Raw genomic sequence first — 10,681 nt, forward strand, 5'->3', positions numbered from 1 at the left:
ATGTGGAAAGCTACAGTTCAAATTTGTATCGTTAAAGGAAGCTTTGTTCTTCTGGCAGAGGTGTTGTGCATTAGTGTTTGTATTATATGTGAATGCAGAGTGAGTGGAATGAGCCTGTGCCATCCCCTAAATTACGAAGGTGCTAGCTGCCAGGGGAGAAATGGATTAGCTGTACAAACAACAATGTTTACCTCCTGGGTTCAGTCTATGTACAAAGAGCAGTGCTATGTATCACCTAGATTCAAAGGGAGAGCAGGGCCTAAAATGCATAGGAAGACGAAATGAGAACAGAGTTAGGAAAACACCTAGATTTAAAAAGATAGCATGGAAAGACAATGAGTGATTGGTTTTCGAAAACACTGTATGCAATATATGGCTACCATACACAATTAGGCCAAAATGCAGAATATGGCCACCCCACACAGCTAGGCGAAATACAGAATATGGCTACCATACACAACTAGGCCAAACACGGTATATTGCTACCCCACACAAATTGGCTAAATGCAGAAAATGGCTACCTTATATGATTAGGCCAAACCGCAGAACAAGGCTACACCACACAGCTAGGCTAAACACAGAATATGGCTAACTTTCACAATTAGGCTGTCACAAGAGGCTGTCTAGGGAGGATAGCGCAGGAGCAAGGGGCTCGGATTGGAAGCAAGACGACATGAAGAAACACAGGTTTCATCCCCGGGTCTGCGCTTAGAAACCTCTAGGTACTTAGCACATTATAAATAACCAATTACAATTAAAATACAATAAATGCTAAATATGGCTACCTTACACAATTGGGCCAAAACACACAATAAGGCTACACCACTCAACTAGGCCGAATGCAGAATGTAGCCGCCCCAAACAGCTAGGCTCAATACAGAAGATGGCTACCTTACCCAATTAGGCTAAATGCAGAATATATTATATATAAACAATATAATATGTACTACTCACTTTAAAATAGGTACAATCCAGTGCAGACTTTTATTGAATAACGATAGCAGCATAGTAATTTTGTCTAACATGCTTAAAGCTGAGTGGGACGAGTTCTTAACATGTCTTTCTAATGGGCACAACTCTGATAAGCCATCTAGTCATTAACATACAAATTTAAGACCTTTCTTACTAAAAATAGTTTAAAAAAGACAACACCGTCACATATCTGATAAGGGTTGATTTAATACCGAAAGGTAGTCTTTCTCTGGAAAATTAAAAATTCAAGTCAAATTGTAATTCAGATACCATTAACCTCAAACCTACAATGATTTGGTCAGGAAATCCAAGCAAGACCAGAAAGAATGCCTCTACAGAGACATCAAGGCAGTTGATTTGACTAAAGGCAATATGCTGTTCTTGGCTCTAATTGCTGCTGGATCCTTCAAAGGAACCTGTGATTGCCCACTGTCAGTTAACACCTCTAAAGAAGACTGGAGTAATTGTTTTGAAACTCTTTGTAATGGAACTGATATTTTTTAGCACACGTCAGAGATGATTTATGAGAGATTATTTATAAACGCCTACCCTGGCTTGCAGTCAGTGTTAATCTAACAGCTGACATTATGATGAGCACAAAAAACAAAACAGCAATGCCCTGATTTGCTCATAATCAACCTATGTAAAGACAATATTGACTTACGTGTCCCATCAATAGCAAACTTGATTAATGCAGTCCTAATAAAGCAATTTATTGCTAGAACCTGTGTTAGGCAGAATCCTCTGCATTGCCCTTAGGGAACACTAAATAAACGCGTATCCGTGACATGAAATGCTACCGGGGCAAAAACACACTTAGCACCTGAGATACCCAGAGGGAGTTGGAGGCAAAAATCACAGGCAATATTTAGGTTAGGCAGACAGTATCGAGAAACACTCAGAAACAGGAGTTCAAAAGTCAAAGGATCGGAGCCAGGTCCAGGTGACACCGGAGGCCTGTGCCGAAGATCACACCGTTAGACAGTTCACGATTCAGTGTAGCCAAAAAGTACTTGGATATTGTTAATATTCGGAAGCAAAAGTTATAAGAAGGACGGAAAACAAGGACGAGCCTTGAGAATGAAGAAAAGGGATTCACCCAGTTTCCTTGACTAGAACACAGTACCTTATTCCCACGATGCAGCTGGTGCCCTGGCAGTTGTTCCTGTTGGTTTCCCGCAGACCCACGATTCCTAGAGCTTCGTTGTAAAGGAGGACGTCTGAAGGGGGTCTGCACCACACAGGGATGAAGCCGGCAGCAGCGACAACGCAAATGTGTGCTCCTTAAAAACAGGAGAGGCTCAGCAGGTGGATATCCGGACCACTACAGCAGTGTGCAGTGATTTCGACCACGGCGGAGATCTCTGGCTGAAGAAGATGAGCTGGTTATCCCTACCAGGCTCAAGGGAAGAAGACTCTGGACTGGATCTTCTCTTAGTCGTCGAAGGGAAGATAGCTCAGGACTGCAGCAGGGCTTCACCGGGATGGGGTAGTTGCAGCAGCCGTCGTTCTCTCCACTTCTCTTCGGTTCCTTGCAGTTCCAGAGGCGACTCTGACTTCTAGCCCAAGAGATCTGCCTTTTATGCGCAAAAACCCCATTCACACAGCCTGGCTGTCAATCACGCAGCAGGGGGGTTGTACAGCCGGGACAACCACCTCAGCCAATCATGGCAAAGTACGACTTTGGTTTCCTAGGATACCCTGTGCAGGGGGTGACTACACCCCTTCCCCACATTCAGTCTACCTAGACACCCAGGCGCCAAGAGGAGGGCTTCTCTGCAGAAGCCCGCCAAAAGACGGTGAACAAAGAAGGCAAACCTAATTTGCCGCGCAAAGTAAAACACAAGAAGGACTTTAACAAAAAGAAATGGCGAATAAGCCCAACCGGAGCCAAAAGAAAGACGATTTGGTCAAGCAGGTTTATGTTCTAGGCTAATATAATAGCCAAGAACAGTACCACGTTTATCTAATATAATCGCGGTTGAAAAGTTAGGGTAGATACCACTGCCACTAGCCAAGTCTAAATGTTAAAAGAGCAAAACGATGCTCAGGGAGGTACAGACAGAAAAGGGGTACAGATTAGCCCTTTCCAGTACTCCATGTAAGATGGGGTGTACTGGGTCTGTGGTAAAAATGACTATGTAAAGTAAATGGCAACTTTACCTTTCTCTGGGGGACAGTAGTCAGCCCCAGCGAAATGGAGTAAGAGGGAAGTCTAAAAGACAACCCTGGGTTACTACACTAAAGGTGCTGTGTAACCCATACAAGAACAGGGGCACTTGGAGTGGTGTGCTCCAGTGCCCAAGATCACACAATGAGTAACAACACATAGGCCAAAACACATGTAAGAGTGGAAAAAGGATGTTACCTCTTACCAGGTGGAAAAAATAAACTCCAGAAATCCAGCAAAGCTGCTGGGGGACTTACTAGGTGAGGGAAATTAGCCCTAGAAGGAGAATTCTCCCTAACACCCTGAACATAGCCATTGTAGATCCTATCTTCAAAAAAGGCTCTAAATGTTATCACCCTATGCCAGTACTAGATTCTTCCTATGCAATTGGTAAATTCATCTTAACCCATCTGGAAGGATGGTGCCAAAGAGAAATTCTACTCATTAATATACAATGGGCCTGATCACGACTTTGATGGTAACGCCGGCGGTATTACAGTTGCCGGTATTAGCCCTACTGCCGAACTCCCCGGCGCTAATAGCACCGGATCACGAGTTTGGCGGTAATGTAATTCCTCATTCCCCATTGAGCCCATACGGGAATGCCCCACTCCCCATTGGGCTCAATGGGGAAAATTTGCGCTCTTACCGCCGGCGGATTTCCCGCCGGCGGTAATAGCGCAAATTTTCGGCGGATTTCCCCTCAGCCAAGAGCTGGGGCGAAATCCACCGAAGTCCTGATTTGGCAGATCCTTAAATCCAGCGGTAATAGCGCGACCACCGGATTTAAGGGTTACCGCCAAAGTCGTGATGAGGCCCATATGTGTTTAGGAAGATCGATCCTGTGCACAGTTTGGTAATCCTTAAAATATCAGGAAATTGTAGATGAGGAAATATGACTTGTCAAAGGCATTTTAGGCCATGATTCTATGGATCTAAGCACTGCCTTTGATTTTGTTGGCATATCTGGGAGACTGTAGAGAGAGTGTGCATTGATAAGAGGTTATTGGGTATTTTAATGCAATTATATTTGCATCTTGAGTGTACAGTAAGATTTAGTATGGGGTTGATTTGCCCTTTCTTTAAAATATTGAGATCAGGAGAGCAATAAAGTGGTTTATCCCCACTTCTTTTCTCTATGCAAATATATTATTATTAGTATGTCTCCCTCACAGAAAGGCCATTCGCAGACACGCACAAGGCTGTTCTCATATGACCTATTTTGAAAAAAATGGCCAGAGACCCAGATGACCTGACCAACTTCTGACCCAATTTGAATCTTCGGCATTCTCCTCTCTCTCCCTGCCAACAGGATGGGGTTCTTTGAGACAGTACTGAATTGGTTTAACTCCTACCTCATGACTTTCAGGCAGACATGAGAATGTCCATATGAACAAGTTGTGTTCTAACTTACTCACAGTCTCCTCCCCTAAGGCTCCATCCTCTCTCCAATCCTTTTTATTTTATATCCATCCACCAATTTGCGGATGATACTCAGTTGTACATGAAGGTAGAAAAGCCATAGGACATCATTCGTCCCCACAAATACCTAGCCATCATACAGTCCTGAATGGTGACTGCCTACCTCAAACTTAAGCCATCCAAGAGCGAAGTCGCACTCATCTGTCCCCCAGCTAAACAGCAGCTTGTCAAACAATGGCTCAATGATATGCACCTAAAGGTATTTGACCCACAACTCTTGGACTCAGCAAAATCCTCAAGATTCACCACTGACAGCAGACTGTCCTTCAAGAAACCCATAGCCAAGAAGGCCCAAACGCCCTTGCTCCAAATGTCCATCTTTCTCAAAGTCAAACCCTTCATCCTGCCACAGGCCTTCTGGACCATTGTGCAGGCCCTTGTAGTCTCGCACATCAATAGGGCAAACAAACTCCTGACACGGCTCTGAGCTGCTCACTTGGCTCCCATAAAAGCAGTTCCCCATGCTGCGGCATGTCTTATTTCTGGTGTGTGGGAATTCGACCAAATCACCCCATCCTATGCAAACTACATTAGCTTCCTCTCCACGGCCGGATACTGTTCAAGACTGCATGCATCATCTACAAAGCAGTCACGAGTAGCACACCAGCATACCTTTCTGGCTAAGCTCCACATGGCCGGTGGAACACGCTACTCACACAGCAAATCGACCAACTGGCTTGAATCAAAACAGTCTACAAAGAGGGAACCCATCAACAATTCTCTTGTCTCACACCACCCTCTGGAACTCACTCCAACTATTGGCTTGGAAAGCCCTCCCAATTATCCAATTTCGCAAAGCTCTCAAAATGTGGCTTTTTCAACAGCACCTGACCAAGGACTAATCTCATTGGATGCACAGCACTGCACTATTGTTAAAAGATACCAACCAAAACGCTACCTACCCACACCCTGAACAGGGCTCTGCTGCTCTCGAGTTGGTCCGTGCTTTAAACAATACATTAAAATATTATTGTTATTATGATGGTATGTATTGACCGTGGATCTAGCTTCAGGAAGCAATGGAGCACTTTACAATTCATAGGGGGAAGGACATGGTGAGTGAACCACCGATTCATGAGGGGAGCTAACAATGGAGGAGGGGAGAGCGTGAAACTTGGTAGTCAGGGGAGAAAACAGGGGGAGCAGGTCACCCAGCCTTACATTAGGTGGGGGGTGGAAGGCGTGTGGACATAGGCATTAGGGAGGACCCATTCCTTAAAGAGTAGAGTCTTGAGCCCCTTCCTGAAATGTAGAAACGAGGGAACGAGCCTGGTGTTGACAGGGAGGACATTCCAGAGTATGAATCCTCAATGGACATTGCTACAGTAGCAGTGCAGCCATATTCCTTACTCTTTTGGACACATGATGCAGTGCTAATCGCACACAACCCATTCGCCCTACAGTGGCTTTTTCCCACCAATGCAATTTATGTGGATGAATGAAAGCTTAGAAAATGTATTCATGAAGGCCTGCTCTATAGTGGGTAGGATGAAAACTTCCTATATAAACCAGAAATGCCTACGTAAAAGGAGAATGATTAAGTGTGGTTGAGCCCCATAACAATTTAGGAATCAATCAGATAGAATCATCATGATTCTATAGAGAAATAGAGGTATAGTATGACGAGGGGTGGTTTCTGGTTTGTATAAAGACATTGGCACAGATTAATTGTGCCTATTATATTTGTGGATGCTCATGATGCCACTCAGTGAGGAATGCAAAGGGAAGTGTTTATAGGGATTATTAATGATCTCTGCTTCTACTAATTAACTATCTTATATTGAAATAGGGCTCACAGAGGTCTGTGGCTTAAGAGTGGCTCTTGCAATCTTATGGTTCTCAATAAGGTCTAATTCTTCTGCACAACTGACACGATGTATTGCTGATGTTCTTATTGCTATGGTGTAGGGTGTCCTGACCCACGTTTAAGCTACCCTGCTACAACATTTGGTGCTGTGGGCTTAGGAAATTCAAGATGGCGGAAAACCCACACGTGCGCCGAAATCCAGGAAAGCTGCGCAGTTGTGCGCACACCAAAATGGCTACCTAACTTGCCACCCACCAGGGTAAAGAAAGGTCTTTGTTAACAAAATCCACTTTTACTGATGTCAAAAAGTTGCTGAAATCGTGACTCATTGGACCACTTTAAAGATTCAACCCTTTTTGTGGGGTTCCACATAACCATCTTACTGTAAGGAGCCCCATCAAAACAATGTTAAGCAAGGATTTACTACCATGTAAGAACCATTCCTGTTTAGAATGCATTAATCCAAGAAAATCCCAAAAATGGGTGCAGTACCAGTACTCACCACTATCCAAAAGCCGGCGTTTTAAAACCCACTGTGTGTTTTTCTGAAGGCAAGCAAAATGCCTATTTCAAACCTTGCAACATGTGCAAAATATTCACTGAACACCAGCAGACATTTGGCAGAATGGAGTTTTGTGTGCCTACAAAATCTGGGAAATGAAGAGACCAAAAACAATGCTTATAACAAAAATGCTATGGAGTCAGCAGCTTAAGCCTAACTGCAACTGGATTTAAAACCACCAAAATCGAAAATGTTAAATTAAATGAGTGACCTATGTTTGGTGTCACATGCCTTTGTAACTGTTGAAATGTCATAGTTTTGCACTTAGAATCAGCATTCTAGCTGCATGTGTAAAATTACAAGTTATTTTAAAAGCAACAAAAAGTTAGCTGAAGGTCTGGCTTAAGGAACTTGATTTTGCCTAGCAACGGATCCCATCAGGAGTGAAACTTGAGTCACAACTATGTTCCCAGGCCAATGTTCCTTTTGCTGCCCACACAAAGGATATGCCATCTATCTGATAATTGAATTTCCTGTGCTCTGCCAGAGAGTGAACAAAGCCCTCTCCACTCAGGCAAAGGTTTTTATTACAGACGTCGTAAAAAGTGGCTTCCTCCTGGAGAAGCTGGGAGGGGCACTGCCTGTGAGAAGCAAGCTGGCTTGGCAGAAACTGGAAAGACTGGTTTCTGTACCATGTGACCTGAAAAGACACACCCCTGCAGCAAGGATATGGTTTTATAAAAAGGGGGATAATTCATAGTGCGGACATGTGAAAATTTTATAAATGATACCATAATTCTTGTGATTTTTCTGCCCACAGTTTAAGACGTGGTAGGAACCGGTGGTATGTTCAGGGGGGTTTTAGCGGAAAAGTGGATATTACTCTAAATGTGTGCATGTTAAAAATCTGAAACTTCATCAGTTAATGTCCCTACCCCCTGCACACATGTATGTAAAGTTGGGTCCATGTCGGAAATTGAAAAAGCAGTTAAAAAGTCAATTATGTACACTCTTTGAATGCAAGCTCCGAGAATGAGCAGATTTGGACATAGACATGGCTAAATTCAGCCACACCATGTATATGTAATTTCAAACAACTGTGTAACTCTGAAGTATGGATTTTGATCATATATATATTTGGGTGCACAGATGATAAAGGGAGGATGTTTCAAGAGATCATAAAATGACATCAATCTGACTCACAGTTCAGTTTGCCAATCAAGCGGAGGAATGGAAGCCTGACCAATGACGAATGAGAGGGGCAAGTCTAGTGATGCAACACACACACCCATTCTCAAGAAACAGATAAAAGCAGAGAGTCAGGACACATAGAGACATTCAATTTCATCTGCCGCTGGAAGCCCTGCCGGAAAAATCCATACTTACCTCCATCAAACTCCAGAAAGCCAAACTAGAGACTTCAATCTATCCAGAGCAGAGACCAGACCAGAGAGAAAGCAGTGCTGTGCCTAGCAGAGACCAGACCAGAGAGAAAGCAGTGCTGTGCCTAGCAGAGACCAGACCAGAGAGAAATCAGTGCTGTGCCTAGCCGAGACCAGACCAGGCGCTGTGAGCAGAATCCGGAAAGACCTGACCAGACTGAAGATCGTGACCAAGTCGCTTTCCTGTTCAAAATCTCTTGTGAGTACTTAGCAAAACTCAGAACACATCTCTTAGTTTAAATTCATCTAATTCAATCTATTTAACCTAAGTAGAACTGCCTCCTATCTGTCACCTGTCATTTCTAGTAAAATTTGTCATTTTGAAAAAGTGTGCGTTTAAAATTTACAAAACCAAAAACGACCTTTACTAAATTACTCATATCTCCGCAACCGTTTGGGCTAGAGACTTGCAATAACTTTCATTTGGAAGCTGAGATCCCAGGCTTTCCTAGGACCCCAAAACGGTAGAGATAGTCCTTGCGGTTCCTTTGTAATAGCGCTCGGCGCATCCGCGAATTTTGCCGCGATTTGCAATTTCTTCACATGTAAAAAAAACTGCTGCTGCCTGATTTCATTTGCCAGAAATTCGTTTAACCTGCTAACTATCCCTGCATCATTGCTAGTGTGAGCCTGGACTAATATTAACTAGATACCACTCATCCTGAACCTCTAAAAGGGAATTAAGAGCGTTTCCAGCATATTTCTCATTCATTGCTAGCACCTATCAAAGCATTTGCCTGTGTTTTCAAACTTCTGTTTAAGCTTGCTGGATTGAACTGAATTACAGTTGATTGCATTTCTGAGAACTGTGTGTTTTCCTTCCATTTCCTTGCCTTGCATCAAGGGGGGGAGGGGAGTAGCCAGAGAAAAGTGATTACATTGTTTGGTTGAAATCATATTGCGTATTTTCTGTACTGCATTCATTGAATATTGCATCCACCTGAGCCTACATAAAGCATCCTCTACCACATTATACTTTTGTTCCTATTTACCAGTGTGCTACCTTATCCATTTCATGTCAACTCATTAGTGATTAAAGAAGTGTGCTAGTGCCAGATTCTCCGTTGTTAATATTTACCATATCAGATTAAGTGTGATATTCAATTATTAATTTATTAAAAAGTGTGATATATATTTTAATTTATCAAATAAACCTTTTAAACTTGCAAAACAGAATTACTTCTTGGCTCAGTGGGGTCAGGGGGATTCCAAGAGAGGGGTGTTATACAAGGGTAGTCATCCAGAACGCATGAACTGGACCTAAAGATATATCAATAAGGGTTTTCATTCAGTATTCTAGACTAGGCGTTAACTTGGCTGTAGTGCTGAATTGAATCCTCTTACAAAGTGGGGGCTCGAGCCGAGACGTTGGGTTAGATTTACCAGTTGTGCAGCTTAATACAGTGTGCTAACTGACGGGATACATACACCCGGTCGGATCACCACGCTGCATTACGCTGTGAAGCATTCCTCAAAAGGGACACTCCAAGAAAAGTTCTGTTCTGCAAAAATAAAATACTAACTTCTGTAAGTCAGGACAGAGACCAATCTCTAGAATGACGACCTTAGTAGACATGAAAATAGCCAGAGAGCACCTCTTGCATAAGCTATTTGTGAGAGGTGAATGGACCGAACAGGGCCAGGATGTGTGGTTGCAGGCCATCACACAACAGGTCACTGAAACAGGGTCAGATATATATAGAGATCAGGGTCCCTTACATGTGGCCCTGAGTGAACTATATATGGCTCCTAAAGCCAAAGAGGAACACAATAAGATCGCCAGGATAGCAGCATACCTGTACCTATATATGGGAGACATGCAGGATAGATGTGCTGAAAGCCAAAATCTGGCAAATAGGCAACAGATGGCATTACAGAAGGTCCAATCTGATCTGGACTCTTCTGAGCAGAGGCTGCAGAGGAGCCAGGAGTCAGAAAATGACAGCAGACTGTACATTACTAAAATAAAGGAGGATATGGATGTGCTGCAAAAGGAAAAGTCAGAACAGGATACTAGATTTCTGGCCCTGCAGAAGGAGCACCAAGACAGTTTGGACTCCTTACTGCAGAGCCAGAAAAAGCTGGAGCAACAGATCAATTTCAACAGGGCATGCACAGAGCAGGTAGCCACCCTGCAAATCCAACTAGACAGAGAGAAAGAGGAGAGCAATAAACTGATCCTGAAAGACCTGGATACCCAGGCAGAGTTTGATCAGGAGCGCCAGAAAGCTGGTGCCTTCCAAAGGCAAAGGGACGACCTGGCGGCACAAATGCAGGCTCTTAGTCAGGAAAGAGACGCCTTAGGC

The sequence above is a fragment of the Ambystoma mexicanum genome, chromosome 1p, assembly GCF_040938575.1.
Source record: "Ambystoma mexicanum isolate Mex_15411 chromosome 1p, UKY_AmexF1_1, whole genome shotgun sequence".
Classification (NCBI taxonomy): Eukaryota; Metazoa; Chordata; class Amphibia; order Caudata; family Ambystomatidae; genus Ambystoma; species Ambystoma mexicanum.